This window comes from Cynocephalus volans, chromosome 1 (genome assembly GCF_027409185.1).
Source record: "Cynocephalus volans isolate mCynVol1 chromosome 1, mCynVol1.pri, whole genome shotgun sequence".
Lineage (NCBI taxonomy): Eukaryota > Metazoa > Chordata > Mammalia > Dermoptera > Cynocephalidae > Cynocephalus > Cynocephalus volans.
In genome coordinates this window covers 211,817,472-211,841,666 of record NC_084460.1, presented here as the reverse complement: position 1 = coordinate 211,841,666, position 24,195 = coordinate 211,817,472, and the positions used below count along the sequence as shown (strand labels likewise).

The following is a 24,195-nucleotide window of genomic DNA, read 5'->3' as shown; positions in this document are numbered from 1 at the left end:
CCCAGTATTTTCACTTAGTGAACTGTATCCTCCCTTTCAGTCATAGCGAAGAATCGTTTTTCGTTAAATTGATAGTCACCATAAAAATAAGGATTTTGAGAAAAGAGTAGATTTTCTTCTTCATCTGAATCTACTTTACTTAAAAATGATCAAATCTGTCATTGTTTCCTAAAGGAAACTCTAATATGGCACATTTTGAGATTAACAGCAACAACAACAAAAAATTACAGAGGATGGGTTAAATGGGTGAGTTTAGCTTTTTCATTTTAATTAAATAAAATATTTGATGAAAATGCAAACTGGGAACTCACTATCTGAAATTAATGACTGGTTTCCTATTAGGTAGTATAATTTTGAGATCAGTTGAACATTCAAAGTATCTTGAGGAATATGGAAAACAAAACAGATTTATTTAATTTCTTAACTTAAACTGAAGGATACTACAAAAGAAATTAGTTAATATTTAATATGAATGCTTAATTATTGTGTTATTTCAACTCTATAATTGATGATAAATACAAGATTTCAGATCACAGGCATAAATTGTGTTATTGTTATCTCCCTATGGTTGTCCAGAAGCAAAGATCTGGATGTTTATAGAGACAAGTAACCCTTGCACTTTTCATTTAGGAAAACTATTTTCTATGTCTAATTTATTGCAAAATAGAGAACCATCAAAATGACTGAATAATCTTTAATTTTGAGATCTATTTGTAGAATAGATTTGATGCAGCAGTGTGAAAAATGCAAGGAAAAAAGATTAGAAAAATAAGAATCAGTTTTATATTCAGCTCAAAATAATGATTATTTGAATTTGCAAAGACTAAGAGAGCTAACTGCTATATTTTTAAGGAATTGGAGATTTGTGGATTTTTCATTTTATACTCAGAAACATGCATAATAACAAAATTTGGCTATTTAAAGTCAGTACATAGAAGAAGGCTTGAAATTATTTTTTTTTAATTCCGTGTTCAAATTTAATGTATTTACATTCTGTACTATAATTTAGAAGCACACGCAAAAAAATTGATGCTATGAGAAAATAGTCTGTTAGAAAATATCAAAATAGGGATTCCTTTGTTATATTTTCACATACTTAAACCATCCCTAGTAAGAATACAGGAAACATTGTTTTTATTTAACGTTTATATGATAGCTGGAGTGTCTTAATCCTAAGGCATTTCTTACAACAGCCCTACAGTCTTGGTCATAATTATTACTTTCAATTGGGGCAAGAAATTTACTAGCAATTACTCAGTAGGCTTCTAGTATAGAAGCTTTTTTTGATCTGTGCTTTTTAGAGGTTTTTGTTGGTAGAAACACTGGACTAGCAGACACAAACTTGGGTCCAAGTCCTGTCTTTAATTCCTTTTTCTTAAAATTTTAATTATTTATTATTAGCATATTCATTCTTACAAATTGTGATATTTCTTTATGCCTTTTACATGACCTATCACTTCCCCAACATTCTCCCTCCTTCCTACATTTTCTTTATGTATTTATTTGTTGATAGGTACTTACGTTGATTCCATATCTTGACCATTGTAAATGCAATGAACATAGAAGTACAGACATCTTTTTGACATACTGATTTTATTCTTTGGGATATATACCCAGAAGGGGAACTGATGTATCTTATGGCAATTCTATTTTTACTTTTTTGAGGAACCTCCAGACTATTTTCCAAAATGGCTGCACTGGTTTACATTCCCACCAACAGTGGTACAGAGGTTCTCTTTTTTCTGCCTTCTCACCAATACTTGTTATTTTTTGGCTATTTGATAATAGCCTATCTAACGGGTGTGAGGTAATATCTCCTTGTGGTTTCAATTTGCACTTCCCTGATGATTAGTGATTTTATACATTTTTCTAATACCTAATGGCCATTTGTATGTCTTCTTTTGAGAAATGTCTATTCAGGTCATTTGACCATTTTTTAATCTGGTTATTTGTTTTCTTGCTGTTGAGTTGTTCTGAGTTTTGTATGTATTCTGAACATTAGCCCTTTATCAAATGTATGGTTGTTATTATTTTCTCCTGCTCCACAGGTTGTAGTTTCTCTGTATTAACTGTATCCTTTTCTGTGCCTTGTTCTGTCTCTTTATAAGAATTAGTAGATAGAGTCCCTTGCCATGACTCTGATATTTTTCTAGGGAGTTTTTAAGTGTAATTTATTGAAGTATAAAATCTTCACAAGAATGCTGATTATCACATACAGAAGAGTACTCACCCCTGAGCCTGTATCAAGATAAGGATTGAATGCTAGATAAGGTAGAAATATGTACAAAGGGGAAAGTCAAATTAAGTCCATAAAGGCCCTAGCAATTTGATTCTGTTTACCTGGAGTTTATCATAATTTGAAAATAATTTGTGCTGAATTTATCTTTGTTCAGAAAATATGCATTTATAGAATGAATATACATTTTAACAGATTATGTTTGGGGAAATTTTTTTTCAATATTCAACTAAAAAAATGATATAGGTGTTCTCCAACATTTTATAAGCACCACCTACAAAAAGCACATGTAAGGCTGGCAGGGTAGCTCAGTTGGTTAAAGTGTGGTGTTGATAACAGCAGGTCAAGGGTTCAGATCCCCTAACCTGTCAGCCGCCAAAAAAAAAAAAAAAAAAAAAAAACAGAAGAGCACATGTAAAAGAACAAATGAGTCTTAAGGAAGTATTTGAAATGTCTAGTGGTGTGATCAATTCATTTGAGCTCTTGACTGACTGTAAACATGTGAATGGAATTTCCTTTTTAAGAACTTCTTCAATAATATGAATATTTTTATTTACCAAATATTCATTGAACATTTATTATGATTAAGACACTGTGATAGGTCTGGGTTAGTAATTCCTGAAGGAATTCAATTTAATAACAAAAGTAAGAGACATTTTTAAAAATGCAATAACAGATATTATGTGTAATTAAGAAAAGTTAAACATAGTGCAGTGAAAATTAAGAGAATCAAAATATATTCATTTAAAATATTTGGAATGGTTTTTGAAGAACAGTTAAGATTTGACAGAAGTGGGTCGTAGGTCCTGGCTGGCAAAAAAAAGACAAACAGGTATGTTATATTTAGAGAAAACTCTGTGTAGAGTGTGTAGAAAGCAATTACAGGATATGACTCTAAGATGCTTTGGTACCCTAAGTTTGAGCTATGTAACTTGAACATTTTTGATTGGGCAATGAAAAAAAAAGGTTTTTAAGCTGAAGACTGAGATAGTCAGTTATGTTACAGAAAGAGTAAGTTACTGGTAGTATATTTAATAACGTACTAACATTTTCACCAAGCTTTTAGAATGAATGAATGAACTCTTCCATTAGATACATACCAGAATGAAACACATTATTACTTCAAGGTTTTTTTTCTTCTTTTTTTTCCCTGTAAATGTCAGTGGATGCTTAAAAGGAAAAATCACTCCAGCTTTCTATCTTATGGTGAATTGAATGGATTTTGACCCCAGTTTCAAAATTAATTTGTGAGTATAAAATGCCAAAGTCTTTTTTTGAACCAAAAGGAAAAGTAACACAACTTAAGGCAGAATTTTCAATACTGCCTGTGAAAATACTATTGAATTTTGAACCAAATGTCATATGCAGATTTTAGAAATACCTCTTCCTGACTTGGCCAAAAATATAGTACAAATTCCAGCTGATGCAATGAGCAACCTGCCATATGCCAAGTGGTAAAGTTTTACTGCTGGTCTAACCACTCACTGCTCACATGGAATTTCCTTTCTTCTGATCCGTCCATCTGCTGATTACCTGGTGGTCCTCTCCTACTGCCTTGTCCATCTGCTGGCTACTTGCCCTCCTATTGGCCCATGCACCTGTTAAGACTGTTCCTCCCAAAATGCAATGCATTTCATGATTACCAACCAAATTATAAATTAAATGTGTGTGTGTGTGTGTGTGTGTGTGTGTGTAAATGTGTGTGTGTATTTGTGAAAGGATAAAAGATTTTTCCCAATAATATGGCCAAAACAAGTTTAAATACTGAGCAAGTAGGTCATACAAATAATTCTACTAAAGAAGGGGCTGGTCACAGTGTGGCTTTAAATTGCTCAAGAAAGAAATCCTGAAAAGGCAGATAAGGTACATATTAAACTAAAAAGTTCATCTTCTTTGATCTTAGATACTAAATAGCACTCTAAATACTCTAGACAAGTAATAGGAAATTGATTTGGCTTCGTGAAGCTGTTAAATCTTCACCTGGTAATGTATCCCAGTTTAGAAGGATGGTTAAAGGTATCTGAAAACTCTCCCTGTGCAGGTCAGAAACTTGTATGGGGGTGTGGCAGTGGGAGAATGAATGAAAGGATAATGTACTTGGGTTCTGGATTTATTCTCACTGAACTAAAAATAATAATCAAACAATGCAGTGGAATGAATAATAGACTTTTTAAAAAAGTAACTATAACTTTAAAAGGGTCGATAAAGCCTCTGCTCAAACAGACCTTTCTAAAAGAATTACAGCATTCTTATTCAGATAACTTCACATTATTTATATGGCAATATATTAAGAGATATCTTAGAGACTTTAAAGAAGAAAAACTCCCCACATACACCTAGCACGTACCTCAAGACCTGAAGTAATTATTTTTTTAAATAATAAATAATAATAAAGAAAAATATAAGACTTCTAATAGTGAAACACATTTAGGTATGCTTTACTTTTGAGTATAGTCATCCCTTGATATACACTGGGGATTGGTTCCAGGACCCCAGCAGATAACAAAATCCATGGATGCTCAAGTCCCTTATATAAAACGGTGTAGTATTTCCATACAGCCTACTCACATCCTTTCATGTGAGTATACTTGAAATCATCTCTAGATTACTTATAATACCTAATACAATGCCTACATATCACTCCATTTGAGTGGATTCAACATAGTACTGTATGCATGGCAAATTCAAGTTGTGGTTTTTGGAACTCTGTGGAATTTCTTTTTCTGATTATTTTTGATCCACAGTTGGTTAAATCCATGGGTGCAAAACCGACAGATATGAAAGGCTTGCTGTTTTTCTAATTTTTAAGGTTCTTAAAATATTTTAAAGTATTTTATTTCACACAATATTTTTCTGTAAGGAAATAACTCCTAAAAATTGACAATTTGTATGAGTAGAATTTATATATGTGTATAACAGCAGATCTCCTGTAAACATGTCAGTGCAATTAAAAAAATTTAGACATACAAGAAGTAAAAAATCTATTCTGACAGGAAAAATACAAAATATATATCAGTTTTTTAAATGGCTAAGAAAACGTTTATTTAAAAATTATTTTTAAATGTAAGTAAAGGATAAGTTTGTGTATATGAATGGTATCGACTATGTGCTTCTTTATATAGAATAGATTTTTATAATATCTCTGTTGTAGCTAAAGCACTGCTCGTAGATGACATGATCTTATTCATAGAAAAACCCATAACCTCTACCCAAAACTCCCAGAGCTGATAAACCAATTCAGCAAAGTTGTAGGATACAAAATCAATACACCAAAATCAGTAGTGTTCTTATACACCAACAGTGAACAAGCAGAAAAAAATATCAAGAAAGCAAACCCATTTATGATAGCTACCAAAAGAATAAAATACCTGGGAATAAATTTAATCAAAGAGGTGAAAGACTTCTACAATGAGAACTACAAAATTCTGCTGAAAGAAATTAAAGAAGACACCAAAAGATGGAAAGGCATTCCTTGTACATGGATAGGAAGAAATGACATGGTGAAACTGTCAATACTATTCTAAGTTAGCTACAGATTCAATTGAATCCCCATCAAAATACTAATGACATTCTTCACAGAAATTTTTTTAAAAATCCTAAAATTCATATGGAACAACAAAAGACCCTGAATAGCCAAAGCAATCCTGAACAAAAAAATAAATAAATAAAACCAAAGGCATTACACTTTCTGACTGGAAATTATGCTACAAAGCTATAGTCACCAAAAAAAGCATAGTACTAGCATGAAAGCAGACACATGGACCGATGGAACAGAAGAGAGAAGCCAGAAATCAACCCAGGTACTTATAGCTGATTGTTGACAAAGGTGCCAAGAACATACATTGGAGAAAAGACAGCCTCTTTGGTAAATGTTGCTGGGAAAACTGGATATCCATGTGTAAAAGAATGAAACTAGACCCATACCTTTTGCCATATACCAAAATCAACTCAGAATGGGTTAAAGACTTAAGTATAAGATCAGAAACTATAAAACTGCTAGAAGACAACATAGGGAAAACACTTTAGGACATAGGATTGGGCAAAGACTTTATCAATAAGGCCCCAATAACACAAGCAACAAAAGAAAAGTAAACAATGGGCAAAGGAAACAATCAACAGAGTGAAAAGACAACCTACTGAAAGGGCAAAAATGTTTGCAAAACATACATTTAACAGGGGATTAATATCCAGAATATATAAGGAACTCAAACAACTTCATGTTTAAAAAAAAAAGACAAATAATCCAATTAAAAAGCGAGCAAAGGAGCTGAATAGACATTTCTCAAAGGAAGACATACAAGTGGCCAACAGGTACATGAAAAAATGTTCAACTTCACTAATCATCAGGGAAATGCAAATTCAAAAAACATTGAGATATCACCTCACCCCAGCTAGACTGGCTATTATCAAAAAGACTGAGCATCATGCAAATGGCCAACGGGTACATGAAAAAACGTTCAACATCACTTGTCATCAGAGAAATGCAAATCACAACCACATTGAGATATCGTTTCACCTCAGTTAGACTGGCCATTATTAAAAAGATCAAGAATAACAAATGCTGGCAAGGATGCAAGGAAAGGGGAACTCTTCTACACTGCTGGTGGGGCTGTAAGTTAGCACGGCCATTATGGAAAACAGTATAGAGATTTCTCAAACAACTACAGATAGAGCTACCATATGATCCAGCAATCCCACTACTGGGGATATATCCAAAGGAATGGACATTATCATGTGGAAGGGATACCTGCAATCCCATGGTCATTGCAGCTCTATTTACAGTAGCCAAAATACGGAACCAACCTAAGTGTCCATTGACTGATGACTGGATAAAGAAAATGTGGTGTATATATACACGATGGATACTACTCAGCCATGAAGATGAATAAAATTCTGCCATTTGCAGCAACATGGATGAGCTTGGAGAAAATTATATTAAGTGAAATAAGCCAGCCCCAGAAAAAGAAATACCGCATGTCCTCACTCATAAGTGGGAATAAGAAACAAAGAAAGAAAGAAGAAAAGAAAGACCACAATAAAATATTGAACTTTCAAAAGGAGAGAACAGACCTATAATTACTAGAGGTGTGACAGGAGGAAGAAAGGGGGGATAGGGAATAATTGGGTAAGGGACACAAAAAACAATTATGATTTGTAATGATGAACATACTAATAATATTGATCATCACATACTATACACAAATGCAGATAGTCAACCCGGTACCCCATAAGTATATATGTATATAAATAAGAATAAAAATGCAGGGTCGAAAAGACTAAATATTTTAGTTTAATGCTTTTACATCAATTCATTTGTTATGCAGACAGATTTAAAGAATATGCTATCCAATCATATACTCGTGTATTTGGGTTTGCCTGATGTTTATCTTCTTTTATTAAATCATCCTAGCTTTTTCTTCCTACACAGCAAATGAAAGGGATACTGAAAAATGCTTACTACAGTATATGTAAACAATATAGCTAGCTGCAGCTCCTTCTGCCAGAGAGTTGCCCTTCTTTGAGCACTATCCAGATGCTTTCCTTCCCATTCCAGCATGGCCTTTGATATATCGACAAAACACTTTGACATAAAGGTAGTATTGGTTGTCACATCACCTTTACATTACCTGGAGTATATATTTTTCTTTTTGACTTGGGGCTTTAAAAAGAAAGAAAAAAAAGTAAAATTATAGAAGCAATAGATCCACATTGAGGAATAAATTACATGTTAATTTGGTAACAGTTACATTTATATCCATTCTGTGCACTTTCATAATGTACATTTATGTACAAGTATCAATTCACATGTAATACACAAGTATTTCTTCAAGATAATTCTGGCAGTAACTTTTAATATCAAGTAAAATAAAAGACCTAGCTTATGGACAAAGTATTTTAATCATGGTTCTAATTTGGATATTTGTCATCTTCCATTGCCTTTATTTTCATAAGCTGTTCTTCTATGCCCCATATTAATCTGCATCATTCTAGGTTAGTAGGGTTGCTTTATTTTTTACATCAGATCCAAGTTATTAATCATTAAAGCCTTGACACAGTTGCTCAAAATTTAGTTCATACAACTTATAACTTTAAACACTGGCTATACAAACTTTGTAAAATGCACTCACTTCTATTGTTAGATGTTTTTTGTTCCTATTTGCTATGTGCACAAATTCTGCCACAGCAGGAAAAGTTAAGTTTTTCTCTACTCCTATGTGAAAGTGTTTTGCTCATATTTTCTGTAAAATTTGTGTCATAAAATTTTCTTCCATAAAAGATCTTCTCTGATATTTACAAAGATCTTTCACAGTCATTGTGGAAATGGAAAAGTTTTTCTTTTTAATGAACTCTTCTTGCTTACACATGCAATAATTATATTTTAGGCTCAATGCTATGTGGAACACTTTCCTCTATTATCTGTAGCCCTTTCCTCTCTAGTGGCATTCTATATTATACTTTTGAAGACCCTTCCTGGATTTAGCCTTTAGAAATAAATCTATCCCTTGGCACCCCTGGCTTTTGCTGTTTAAATACTTATGGGATTTACAAATGTTTTCCTCAAATTAGTATCTTATCAATCATTCTGGGGTCTTATTAAAACAAACAAACAAAACAAAGAATATATGAGGGCACTTCAAAAAGTTCATGGAAAGATTTATACTATCTTTCAATTTTATTTTTCCAAGCACTTTTTGAAGTACCCTTTTATGTCCCATCTATACTTGGGACATACAGTAACTTTTCAACTGTTCAGTGAATCAAATTAGATAGAACAGTAAATATTAACTAATAATTATTATCTCATATTTACTTCATTCTTTAAGTATCCAAAAGTTATAAAAGTTATAAAACTATTTTCAAGTATGGAATTTTATTTTCAAATGTCACTAAGATATACCATGTGAACATTGATTGTATCTAAAGCTGGCAATAAGAGAATGGGATATTATATCTCTCTCTTAATTAATAAAGAGTGTAAAGATAGCACCCTAATATTACATAAAACCTTTTCCTAAGAAAAATCATGTCCAAATTAATAAATTCTGTCATTAGTACTTGTAGTTAGTGGGTGTAGGGATATCTGTTTGGGTGCTCTGGATATGTGACTAAACTATAGTGAAAAAAATAATTAGAAACAAAAACAAGAAAAAACCCATTAAGATGACAGTTTAAAAAATTTACAAAATCTGACAAAAAATGTGTATGCTTCACCTACTCAAGCCAAAATAACCAATCTGATTTATTATTTTGTTTCCTAGTTTTCTAAATTTGTCATATTTCTAAACTTCTGCAGCTACCCTTTCCTATCTGCAAAGATAGAAATAGTTATGACTTATAGACATATAAGATTTAGTAAAACAAAATAAACAGAACACATGTCTATTTATACTTCAAAAAAAGATCAAAAGTTAGCATTTGGAGTAATATTATGCAATAATTGCATCTATCATTGGTATGCTCTCTTTTTTGAATGCCAAAATTTTGTGTATGTGTTATTTACCATCCAAACTAAACCATGACCTGCAATCCTTAGCTGAGAAGTAAAATGATAAAAAGCTCTAAATTCCTAACACCAAATTAGATATGAATGAGATACAGTTCCTCATGTATATGATTAGCAGTTTTACCTAACAAGGAGTCAGTTTACCTAACAACGCATGGCAGGAACTCCTGTCACTTTAATCTCACTTATGAGCTTTTTCTTCTTCAACGAGCACTCTACTATATGTAGCTAAAACTCAGTATCACAGTGAAGAATCTAATTTATATGTTCAATTCAGTGTGTTAATATTCTATGACAAAGAACCAATACCCTAGCTTCAAATAGTTTAATATGGCTTAATTCGAAATAAATTCAGACAAAAAATTAAGAATTACTGGAAACTGAAGTGAGTCTGCTTTGTGTCAATGATATAAGAACAGATCGTAAGTCATGTTACTGGCCATATCTACAGCTAGGAGAATATGTGTTTCCTGATGAATGTTTTATTTTGAGGGTATTGTTTCAAAGTTTGCTAATGATTTTTAATTTTTAATCAAATGAAGTTGTATTTAAATAAATTCTCCCCTGTTCTTTTCCTGCTTCTCATTTTGCTCCAAGCTCCTCACCTCTCAGTTTCCACCTCCATCATATCCTGGTGAATAAATGTGCTACCTACTTCACATTATGCCTCGTTGCCATCTATTTATTATGTGTAGAGATAATTAAAGGCTTCGTTTCCTAGAAATAAAAGATGAGACATTTTTCCTAGAGTATTTCATTAATCTATAATTTTGTAACCCAGACCAGTTTGAATGACCAGAAACACCAATCAGTTCTGCTTGTTTTGGTATATTCTCTACTTTTTTTTAGGACAATCTAGCTTGCTTTAAATTGCCACATCTATATTTTATTTCTTACACAGCTACAGAGAAAGACAGACAGGTATATACCTTGTAGTAAAACAAAACACATTTTTAGAGACATCTATACGTTTAAATATTTTTCCTGTGCATATTTTTTCATACTCTGCCAAAAGTTTATTTTAGTAAACTTAAACACGATATTAGTAACATAGTTGTTGCCCTAAACAACTTTTTAACTAGATGGGGAACAAATGAATGAAGAAAAAATATATTTAATTTGTATTCCAGCAACCCAAAAATGCCTCAATTTTCTCTTCCTCTTTCATTTTCCAATAGATATCATCCTTGTTGTTATTTAAATAACTACTGAAGTCTGAATACATCATATGAATGTTGTTCAAATACTAAGTAATACCTATATGTATCCAAAACTAAATGAAGTAAGCAAAGAAATAACTAAATTTTGATTTTTAATCATGCTTTAAAAGACAAATTGATGTAATGCTTTGGTTTTAAATGAAAAATATTGAATATGCCATGTTTTATTTTGCTACCAAACATATTGTATTCCATATTTAGTGAGGGCAATATAACACTGAGGATGCAATAATCTGAGAGAATGAAAATCCTCACAGTTTGAGTTTGATATATACTGTTTGTATGTGTGTGTGTGTGTACATGTGTATGAGGGTACTTCAAAAAGTTCATGGAAAAATAGAATTAAAAAATATTACAAATCTTTCCATAAATTTTTTGAAGTACATTCATATATATATACACATACGTATATGAGAGTACTTTAAATGTGTATATATATATATATATGTATAGTTTTTCTTGAAGTAGATCATCTGTGTTTTATAGAATTGTGAGGAATGTTATTACTCAAAGCCATATAAGTCTCAATATACATATTACTAATTTGGTTTTGTGTATCTGAGTCTTTCTATATTTCTAACCCCCACAGTCTTGTGTATTTATGTCTTCCTATACTTCCAAACCCCACAGTCTTAAAATTAAGTTATTTCTCTTCACACTTGGCTACCAAAACCCACTGCTTAAGTACTATAGCATAAGGCCTGTGGCCAATTTAGGAGTAATTAGCTAACTCTTTACACTTAAATGATGGTTATTGATATATTTAAATTATGTATATGTATTACATTCAATTTGACACTTTACTTTTTCTAGCCAATTACTTATTTTTTACATAGCACTTATAAAAGTAAGATTTTCTCTCTCCTCCTATATGTAGGCATGTGTACTTTCTCATTTCAACATTTGTGTAATTTTTCTTTTAAATAAAATCTCTGTCTGTATTTTTAATAGCACTTGGATTTACCTAGCAGTTTTATGTTTTTGTTTTTGGTTTTCTGCACTGATTTTGTGTTTGTTTTCATTATTTGATTCCTCCTGCTTTCCCTAGGTCTGTCTTGCTGTTATGTTTTTATTTTCTTGAATTGGTTAAACTATTTTATCTTTATTTTTTTAATCATAAAATCTCTGTAGGCTATATATTTGTCTCAGGATATAATTTTAATCACATGCCATAAACTACTATTTTTATTTGTATTATTTTCTGATTGTCTGTATTCATAGATTTGTTTTCTATAATTTATATATTCTTAAAACAAAATTGAGCTTATGAAAAATTCTAATTATTAATTTAATTAATTATTAAATAAATCATGTCTTGTTCACATATATTTTGGAATTGAAACATGTTTCCTTTGTGAGTAATTTTTGATAAATTTTTATACGTTTTTTATACATATTTGAAAACAGTATATTATGTATTTGTAAAATGCAATGTTTGACATGTATCTATTTATGCGAACATTCTGAGTATGTCCTCATTATTTTGGTTTATCTTCTCTATCAAAGAATGATGGAGATTGTGAAATTCCACAGAAAATTGTGTTTCTTTTTCTTATTTCAAGAAATACTTCCTAAGTGCTATGTGTCAGTCACTGTCCAAGTTCTAAAGGATAAAGTAATGAGGAAAACTACTTTCATAGAGCTAACAATCTAGTAGAAAAATAGACAAAGAAATTAACTTGCCGACCCACTTCTGGTTAGATTACACCGATGCAAAGGCAGAGTAGAAGGCAGAAGATGATCGGAGGAGGGCAAGAAGAAGAGAGAAGCCCGGGTAGGTCTTTATCTGTGGCAGTGGATGCATTTTTCTCCATGGTTCAAGACAACTGTGGCAGTGGCTGCACTTTTCACCATGGTTCCAGACAACAGATATCTGCTCCTTCACAGTCAAAACTGACCAAGAAGGCCATCAAGATTCCAGCTTTTAACAGAAAACCTCAGCTTATTGGTTCCATTGGTATTGCTTTCTCTACCCTTCCAGGCTTCAGGGTGATAGTGCCTTCCTATAGTTACAAATCTTGAGGTGGTGTCTCCTTTCCCGATTGTACTTTGAGCTTGTTTAACATCTTTAAAATTAATTCTGTGTAGTAAATAAACACTCAAGATTCTAACTGTCATATTGGGGAATAAGAGATAAATCTATTGCCAGTTTCTCTTACTTTATACTCATTTTTAGTGACATAAGTTTGCTTTCTGAGGATGAGTTGATACCCCATTCAGAAGTATAAAACCATACATTCTGAATAGAACAAATCACTGAAGTATTCTCTGTATAATTGTGGCTTTGAAGAAGGTTCCTGGAAGAGGATTGTTTTTCCTAAACAGGCATACATTTTGTAATTAGAAATGAATGACTTGGAAAAATTCCTTGAATTTTTCACATAGGTTCAGAATTGTAATGTGTACTATCAGAGAAAGCTCTTCATTTTCTTGTTCAGATGAGGAAATATTTTCTACTCATTAATTTTATTCATGAACTGAAAAATATATTTACATGTTCATAAGCTATCTATTTGCTGACTACATTGCAATGACAAATACTACACTATATAAATCTCTATTTAGTTAGTCTCCATTGCTTAATGAACTTACTTATTTTTCATCTATTGGGTACTGTTTAACATTGTTTCCAGCGGCAAGTTACAAGATACCCAACTCTGTTAAAAGTCTATTAAACATTAAAAGTATTTATTATTTTTCAATACCGTGATTCTGAATGCAGGTTCAGTGGCTCAATACTTAACTACTTTAATATAATATCTTGCTTATTAGTTTTGACTCCTCATAGTTACAAGATGACAATTATAGTTTCAGGAGTCACACTTCGAAATAAAAATAAATTTTGGACAAAGAAAACAGGTATTTCTTCCCAAGGGTCTTTTTATTATAGTGGAAAAACTTTATCAAAAAGTGAACACATATTTCTTACATGTCGGATTGCTCTGGATTGAGGCAAATGATCATTTCATATCATGCCAGGACTGAAAGGGAGGCTGGTGAAGCAAATATTTGGCATTTTTAGCCTCCATATTGGTGATAAGTTGTGATAAAAAGAACAATGCTTAGGGTTGTGTGTACAACAAGGAAATAACTGTGTGTTTACTATTGAGTATCTGCCACAGTTCATCCTGTTGGTTCTCCAACATCCATAAACAGACATTTCCTTACACGCAACACAACTGCTCAATGTTACATAGAACATAATTGCCTTCTTCTCAAAGTGAGATGAACCCAAAGTGTCATAAATCACTACTACACTCAGCTTCAATATTACTCAAGGTTTTTAATTTGAAAGCCACCTAAAACAATTCTGGATAATTTCAACAGAAAAATGATTTGTTAAAAATACACATGTTATCTCTAAGCATTTCTAAGAGAACCAGATAATCACGCTTGGAGACCATGCAGCTTAGAACAATGCCTCAAATCATATAACTGAATTGGTCCAATGAAGACTTATCAGAGTTGCCACTGGATACAGGAACACAGCTTGAATCACCAACACTAGGTGCTGCTTTCTCCTGTTCAGATGGATGATGCTGTTGTTTTTGTAAGCAAAATGTACCTCTGTCTGATAGCGTCATTCTCACCAAAATGGAGTCCTTGCTCTTCCTGCTTTTTGACAAAACTAGCTTCTGATCCACAGTCTGAAATGAATGTACCTAAATGGCAATGCCCAGGACGTGTGATTATGCTCTGCAGCAAGAGAGGTTGGGCGAGTGCATAGTTGGGTTTTTCAGGCTGTATAATCTGAAGATGGTTCTTCCTAATAATATGGTAATTCAGGTAATTCCTGAACATAGAAAAAAGGTTCAAAATATGGACAGTCATAAAAGTATGACAAATATCTACTATACTGTGGCTGAGAAAATGATCTGAATGAAAATATGACCACAGTCTAAGAAAAGGTAGCAGTATTTAAGATCAATAATATTGTGACTCTCTTCTCTAAAATACATATTAATTACCAATTCAAATAAAATTCTAGGAAATACACTACCTTTTATAATACTAGTGACGAGTAATTTTATTTTATTTTATTTTATTTTGTTCTTTAGTTTACATTCTTGCCTGATTTGGGGGATTTTAATTTTGATTTATATTAAATGTACAAAATAATGTTAAAAACTAAACTGAAGTCAATGGCATTATTATCATTATCTGCCATTTATCCATTAAGGATGATTAGAAATTCGACAGTTCTTAAGAAAGTTACTTTTGGAAAATAATATGCTGATATGAAATAAGAAACAATAATTCTTATGGACAGCAGATTGGTAGACAGATGGTCACAAGACCTATTTTATTTATCTGTTCAAACCATTTAGTACAATCATTACATGATGGTACTTTCTCTAAATATATCAACATTTTAATAAGACATACACATGTGAAATAAAAATTATTACCACACATCATTAATCAACCTTACTAATAAATACATTTCACTGGGACTTGTGAAAGGTGTGTAATATCCCCCAGGAGACAGTCCAACAATAAGAGGAAAATGAGCTATAAAAAAGTTCTATTTTTCTATTTTGCTACCAGTGATAAACTGAATATAGAACTTGATCAGACTCTGCTAATTCAGTTTCTAGTGATCTTTTTTTTTTTTTTTTTTTTTTTGGGCTTTAAGTACTTTTATTAGAATTTATCTTTGTTTTTTTTTTTTTAATTTTATTTTGTCGATATACATTGTAGCTGATTAATGCTCCCCATCACCAAAACCTCCCTCCCTTCTCCCTCCCCCCCTCCCCCCCAACCATGTCCTTTCTGTTTGTTTGTTGTATCAACTTCAAATAATTGTGGTTGTTATATCTTCTTCCCCCCCCCCCCCCGGTTTGTGTGTGTATGTGTGTATGTGTGTGTGTGAATTTATATATTAATTTTTAGCTCCCTCCAATAAGTGAGAACATGTGGTATTTCTCTTTCTGTGCCTGACTTGTTTCACTTAATATAATTCTCTCAAGGTCCATCCATGTTGTTGCAAATGGCAGTATTTCATTCGTTTTTATAGCTGAGTAGTATTCCATTGTGTAGATGTACCACATTTTCCGTATCCACTCATCTGATGATGGGCATTTGGGCTGGTTCCAACTCTTGGCTATTGTAAAGAGTGCTGCGATGAACATTGGGGAACAGGTATACCTTCGACTTGATGATTTCCATTCCTCTGGGTATATTCCCAACAGTGGGATGGCTGGGTCGTATGGTAGATCTATTTGCAATTGTTTAAGGAACCTCCATACCATTTTCCATAGAGGCTGCACCATTTTGCAGTCCCACCAACAATGTATGAGAGTTCCTTTTTCTCCGCAGCCTCGCCAGCATTTATCGTTCATAGTCTTTTGGATTTTAGCCATCCTAACTGGGGTTAGATGGTATCTCAATGTGGTTTTGATTTGCATTTCCCGGATGCTGAGTGATGTTGAGCATTTTTTCATATGTCTGTTGGCCATTTGGATATCTTCCTTAGAGAAATGCCTACTTAGCTCTTTTGCCCATTTTTTAATTGGGTTGCTTGTTTTCTTCTTGTAAAGTTGTTTGAGTTCCTTATATATTCTGGATATTAATCCTTTGTCAGATGTATATTTTGCAAATATTTTCTCCCACTCTGTTGGTTGTCTTTTAACTCTTTTAATTGTTTCTTTTGCTGTGCAGAAGCTTTTTAGTTTGATATAATCCCATTTGTTTATTTTTCCTTTGGTTGCCCGTGCTTTTGGGGTCCTATTCATGAAGTCTGAGCCCATTCCCATTTCCTGAAGTGTTTCCCCTATGTTTTCTTTAAGAAGTTTTATTGTCTCAGGGTGTATATTTAAATCCTTAATCCATTTTGAGTTGATTTTAGTATACGGTGAGAGGTATGGATCTAGTTTCATTCTCCTGCATATCGATATCCAGTTATCCCAGCACCACTTGCTGAAGAGGCAGTCCCTTCCCCAGTGAATAGGCTTGGTGCCTTTGTCAAAGATCAGATGGCAGTAAGTGTGTGGGTTGATTTCTGGATTCTCTATTCTATTCCATTGGTCAGTGTGTCTGTTTTTATGCCAGTACCATACTGTTTTGGTTATTATAGCTTTGTAGTATAGCTTAAAGTCAGGTAGTGTTATGCCTCCAGCTTTATTTTTTTTGCTGAGCATTGCTTTGGCTATTCGTGGTCTTTTATTGTTCCATATAAATGTCTGAATAGTTTTTTCCATTTCTGAGAAAAATGTCTTTGGAATTTTGATGGGGATTGCATTGAATTTGTATATCACTTTGGGTAGTATGGACATTTTTCACTATGTTGATTCTTCCAATCCAAGAGCATGGAATATCTTTCCATTCTAGTGATCTTAATAAAGATTTCTGTTACAAAATTAATATTGTAAATGACTTAGATATTTTTTAAGACTATTGGCATAGGTTTCCAGGTTTCCACTTAAAATGTTTTTCAATATTTTCCATTCATATTGGCAGGATTGATTGCATATTACTTGAATGAAATCTGTCTCTACTGAGAATGACTATTTCCACAGTGTTCAACAGTATTTTCTCATGCTGTGAAGTATGTATTTCTACTTCTCCATGCTCTCATGTTATCAGTTTTTTTCCCCCTCCTGTTGTTTTAGGGAATTATTCCAATAAATCAACCCTTGTAAAAAACACAATCCTTAGTTCTGTAAGAATATCCACATTCTAGTACACTGAAGTGTTCGGTTTTGTTGTTGTCTTGCCTTATTTTAATTAAAGGTTCTCTTTCAAGACCCCTACAAAGATTTTTTACTGTTCAAACTTTGCATAAATACTGCTTTTTGTGTAAATATTTTCATAAGATTTTTATGTTCTATGTAAAAGATATAGGTTTGGGGAGTATATTTATTTATGTATTGTCTTAATGACCTCCTGAGTGATGGGTTCTGCTTAACTTTTTCTAGATAACTACATCTTTATTCTGGTTTAATGCCATTTCTGAAGGTGTCCTGAACAAACTCTCCAAAACTATTTTGATGTGACTTGATTAGGAAAGAGGTGAAAATAATACTTGTTAACTAATGCTTTCAATTATCAATATTTTATGAAGTTTTATTATTATTTTCTCTTTTTAGTTATGATCTCTTCAGGAATCAGTGAAATAGAATATAAAAACAACCTTTATTGAGAGCCAATGATATGAAAATAGCTATACTAAGAATTTTCTTAATATTAAGATTTAGAATCTTCAGTGTTTAGGATAGTGGATCAATGGATGGATATATAAGAGAAAGGATAGTATAAGAGAAAGAAGAAAAAAGGTAGATAGAAAAGATCATTTATTAAGCATTTATAAAGTAAAAGAAAGCTATATGATATACCCAAGGTCACAATTAATAATTGGTATTTCTGGGAGTTAAACTTTTAAAAACTTCTATCTCCAGGGACTTTTTCTTCTATACCATTTTATAGTAATTTAGGCATGAACTTCTAGTCTATAACCTTATCTATTAGCATGTTTTGTTTCTTCCATTGTTTCCTATACTTAAAATAATAGATGATCAGAACATGTTTGCCAAATTTATTGAGAAACCAGGCTAGTGTTCAAAAATGAATTAAAGAAAAGACACCTAGGAAATAAGATCTTTCTCTTAATGAAATATGGGGCTTGGGGATATGAAGTATATTAGGTAACACTCCCAGAATTTCAGGGTTTGATAGAACAGTTTAATTCTCTCTCATTTTGAAGTCCTACATGGGCTGGATGTCTGGTGGCTCTCCTTTATGCTATTACTTAGAGATGATCCAGGCACATCCCATCAAAAATACTCCATCTTTTAGGTCACAATGGAATGGCAGGAGTGAAAATAATAATGCAGTGATGTTAATGACCAACCCCAGAAGGAGTGTACATCACTTCTGCTCACATCCTATTGGCTAGAAAACAGTCATATGACCCCAACCTGGTTATAAAGGATGTTGGGAAATATGGTCTTTCTATGTGCCCAAGAAAATAAAGTAGTATTATTGCCTGCCACATGGCTAGCATAGTGCTTTTAAAGATTAATATTATCTCTATATGATCAATAATCATTCTTACATAACAAACAGAATACATATTGATCTAGAAAAATAATAATACTACCTCCAATGTTTAGATGAAGCTAAAATTTATGGAAAGCATTATATAATTTAATCACATTTAATGTAAATGTAGTAACTGCTCTCTTTAATTTCTAAATCTGCTGCAATTCTGCTTCTCTTCCACCTCCTACTACTGGGACTCTACATCAGATATTACAGTTACTAGGAAACCAAATTTCTTAATAAAAATTATAGAGCATGATTTACTACATGATGTTTCTTATTATAACCAAGGCTGTAATACTTACATTTCAATAAACATGTGTTGATATTGCCATAGTGTAAAATGTAACAATTACTTTATAGGATAATATCTTCTCACTCAGTAGTAACATTAATTTGTATAACTTTTTTAGTAAGAATCTATTTAAATATCTTATTAGTTTTGAATCAGTTAATCAAAGGTCTGTCCCAACTCAAGATAAGACAATAAAAGCCATCAGTTCAATAGAATAATGTATTTTCTGGGAATCAAAATGGTGCTTAAGCCATGGTTATATAAGATGTTAACATTAAGGGAAACTGCACAGGGGTACATGGAAACTTTCTGTACTATCATTGCAACTTTTCTCTAAATCTAAAATTATTCCATAATAAAAAGGTTATTAAAGAAAAAAGATGGTGCTTATATAACACCACAATTTTAAATAAATTTTATAGCATTTCTACTCATAAGTATTTATGGACTACCTATAGAGAATAACAGTATATCAGTGGTTAAAAATATCTGCATTTTTTGAGTTTTCTAGCAGCATGTGTTGTAAACTTAAAAAGAAAACTAATTAATATAAACATGGATCAAAGGTCTACTAACTGATCTCCCTAACTTGATTTTTCTAATTGTAATCAATCTTTCACACAGCAGCCAAGTTAATCTTTCTCAAGTGTAAAATTATTAGATTATTCATGTTCATCTTCCTCCTTATCTCTCCAGTCATCATCTCCTAATGCTTTTCTCCCAAACTCTTTTCTCTATGGTAATGAATACTTTCAGTGCCTCGCATATCCCATGCTCCTTCATGTCTCTAGGATGCTTTTTTACTGATCCCTTAACCTTCCATCTGTGATGCTTTTCTTTCTACTCTCACTGTGTAGCTTGCTTACTCCCTCATGCCCATCTTCATTTTTCTTTTGGCTGATTCCTGTCAATCATTTAGGTCCAAGTTTCCACATCACATCTTCTAATGAACTCTAGCCTCTTATTAACTATTCCAAAAGATATCAGACACTCCTCTTTAATCTCATGTTATTAAAGTCAGTATGATTATGTATTTGATTGTATATTTGGCTTCCCTAGTGGACTTGGAGCTCTATGTTAAATGGGTCTGCATTATTACGTTCCCAGTGGGTACTACAGTGCCTGATACATAGTAGGCCTTCTTATACATTTGATAAATTAATAAATAAATAAAATATCACAGGTTGTGCAGTGGGTTTTTATCATGAGGGGAAACTTCCTGAAAGAGCTTGGTCTTGTAGTGAATTAGGTAGTTATTTTTATGTAGGATGGCTCAATCAGAAGATCTGAAGCAAGTAATAGATGTTCAATCAGTATTTTGAGAAGTTAAAGAAAAGAGGAAAGGAACAAAGAAATAAAATAAGGTCATTTTTAGGTATAGTAGGAGGTGTTAAAGAGAAGCTTAATATAATAATACATTTTTGAGTCAGAAGAAATTTTAGAAATTGTAATTCATATATGAGAAAAATTCAATTTGGAAATAATATTTAGTGACTTCTTAAAGACATATGATAAGTTAGTAGTAAAATGAAAAAAGAATGTTGATTCTTTGTTCTCAGGATTTTCTTGATTCTTAATCTAGTGCTTGTTTTCATTGACATAAGGTCAGTTTAGCTGTAATAAAATGTGCAAATTGGTATGGCAAGACTTGAAAGCAACCACTTAAATTGGATCTCAGATGAGTAAACACACCTTACTGTTATAATGATCTGATTATTGCCAAAATAGATATATACATTGAATTTTTAAAAAATTCTATCACTATACAGTGAAAAGTTACATATAGTAACCTGCTTTGAATGGTTTAATAGAGCAAAATGAATCAATCAATATTTCCCATGAAGTAGGTAAGACTATCATTAAGATCATGTAGCATTGCTCATGTATAACATCTATAACTTACTCCAATGGGGGATGGAAATCTGTGGTTCATCTTATGAATATTTTGAGGAAGGAAATTACATAAAAACGACTTGGTCAGGCAAGTGCAAAATATGTTAAACTGGGCCTTAGTGTTCCCATGATTACCTGCTCTGTATAATAAAAAAGATTTTCAATATAACAAAACTTTGAAGAAGTGATGAAAGCTCCAAATTACTTGCAAAGTGTGAGTGATATCATGGTTCCAACTAATTCCAAATGTAATGTTTAGATTGGAGCTTTTGAATCTATTTTTACCAAAATAGACTTTTTCTCTGATTTCTGATTCCAAGACAGTTGAAAAGACCAGCATATGCCTAAGGACTCTATCTGTAAGTGACCATCCAGAATTCAGAAAAAAAGTGAGTCCGGTCTGGACAAATGTGAACATGCGCAAGCTTTTGGAGTAGGTCAAATATCCTTTCAGACCTGCTCTATGAGTTATCTTTCCTGTTCTTAGTTACTTTCTCCAGAATCTCCCCTTACCATCTTTTCACTGTCCTCATAACTTACTAAACACCACACCCCTTCACTTTGGTAACCCTACCCTTGCCTTCTCTACCCCTTATTTGCCGCTTAGAAATTTTTTCATAATCCAAAACAACTTCACTTTCATTACACAACCATTATGTTTCCCATATCTTCACTCTTACACTCTTTGACAGCTATTAAGAAAAAAATGAGGAAAGAACTCAGGACATATTTTAATGACATATATGTCAACTCCATCCTCCACAGCCATCTCCTGCCCCAGAAAGTCATATTTTAAATAGAGTATACGTATAATTTATACTTAAAAAACCTCAAACTAGTTGATTTTCAGGAAGCTATATACAGCGTTAGAGAAGACATTTTTGTACCAGTTCAACCATATGAATAGGTTTTTATCTTGCATGAAAATTTGCCTGTAGGATCATTTCTCTGAAAGTAGTTGTTTTGATCCAGGGGAAAGGATGGGGTTTCTATCAAAACTACATACGGTTATGGTAAACTACAGAGGTTTGAGATTTTTTTTAAAAATTAAATTTATTTATTTATTATTATTATTATTTTACAATCAAAGATGTTGTTACAGAGCAGTGTGGGAGGTGGTGGAGGTGGGGGGCCAGTGCTGGCCCATGGCTGTCTTCTTTGCTGGTCTGGTTGCAGAGGGCGGGTGGAGGGAAGGGCGTCATGAGGCCCATGGGCCCCCTACACTCTGGCTTCGGAGCCTGGGTTAATTCTGGAGGTTGCTCAGTCATCACCAGCCGGATGCAGTCATTGGGGTGATGTGGCCGAAGCCCTTGTCCCTTCCGCCGCCCCAGCTTGGCAGCCTGGGAGGCTTCTGTGGTGACTCAGTTGTCGCTGTGCTGGATGTGGACATTTGGAGACATGGTTGAGGCCCTCAGGAGCCCCTCACCTGGGGATTTGGGGCCATGGGGGGGGTTCCAGCTCTTTTAGGTTTTATAGGTGTTCTTTTGTAGTGTTAGACTTTTACTGATTAGTATCAGAACTTTGATCTATGTTTTAATTTTTTGTTTTTTCTTTCACTTCTGTTTGGATTATGAGCTACCCCCATCACTTAAACTCTGTACTGGAACTAATTTGTTATCCTTTAGTTACTTCTGAAATGGGGGAGCTTCCTGTGGGGACCAGCACTTGAGCCCTGTGGTTGAGCTAAATTGCTGCTTTGAGGCTGATTCTCTGGGGAAGTCTCATTGTTCAGCTCAGTTTTTAACTGTTGACTTTGAATGTATTTCCAGGTCTTGTGAGATCTGGTACACCTGGGTTGTGTGGAAACTCTGGTCTGGGTCTGAGACTTTTCAGCAAACTGTACTCCCTTCAGTTACATATTCCTGACCAGTCTCCACTGAGTGGGACTGTGCTAATTGGAAGGCAGATTAGCTATCCATGCTGTTACCCACTGTTCGCCCACTTCGCCTGTCTCCCCCACCCCCACAATACAAAATTTCCCCATATGTGGGCCATGTGCTGGTCCTTAGCCATGACTCACCAGACTTTGAGTGCCTCTTTTTTTTCAGTTGTCTGTGTCTCCTTGCTCCTTCGTGGGTCCACAGGAAAACCCTGTCAGTGGTCTTGCTACCCTGGGGGCCACCAAAGACCCTCTTTCCCCTACAGTCTGCAAGCAACTTCACACAAAGAGCATAACTGTGGTTTTTGCCAGCTCTTGCTCTGTGTGCTCACCCAGGCCAGCCTTGAAATGGCCAGAGCTCAAAATGGTTGGGAGCAGTCCCTTCTTTCTCTCATGAACTCCATAGGTCTCTCCTCCTCTTCCCCTGGGCTCTAACAGCCCGAGCTTGGCAGTCTTTGCTTTATAATACTTGTAAATTTGTTGATTGTTGGAGAGAGTGATGCTGGGGACTGTCTTTTCTACCACCTTAATTTCTCTTCCCCAGAGGTTTGAGGTTCGCCTTCCTTACTATCCCAAGATTAAGAACCCCTACTTTGTTAAAAATTTCTTTTCAAAGCTGTTTCTTCACTTGTTACATACTATAAAAACCACAGATCCTCCGACTGACAAAAAATCTGATTTTTAAACAGAGACCTTTGAGTTAGCGATACAATAGACTGTGGTGTGTGTGTGTGTGTTCATGTGTGCACCAGGGATATTACAATAAAGATGGGATGGAAGATGATTTGGCCATTTGTATTGATTACTTATTTATGTTCAATATTGGTAAGGAAATGCCTGAAACTTGGGAGTTTCATTATAAGAGGATCCAGACACTTGGGAGTATTTGATTTCCTTATAACAGGTTACCTGACACGTTGCATAGCAAATCCTCATGGATGACTTTTAGGGCAAACCTCCTGCACTTAATTGTGCTCTACAATTAATATTATCTTTTTAAAAACTCCCTAATGAATAATCTAGATCATTATTTCAAAAACAAGATATTAAAACTACGGTTCTGCCTATTTCTTCAGGGAAAATAAAAGTAATTGTATATCTATCTATCTATATATGTATAAAATGATA

At 33.4% G+C, this 24,195-nt stretch overlaps 1 protein-coding gene across 1 annotated transcript in view; it reads left to right on the top strand.

Annotated features, from left to right (window-relative positions):
• The window catches only part of LRP1B (LDL receptor related protein 1B), a 1,457,254-nt gene that overhangs the window by 388,079 nt on the left and 1,044,980 nt on the right, over positions 1-24,195 (top strand). The window lies entirely within an intron of this gene.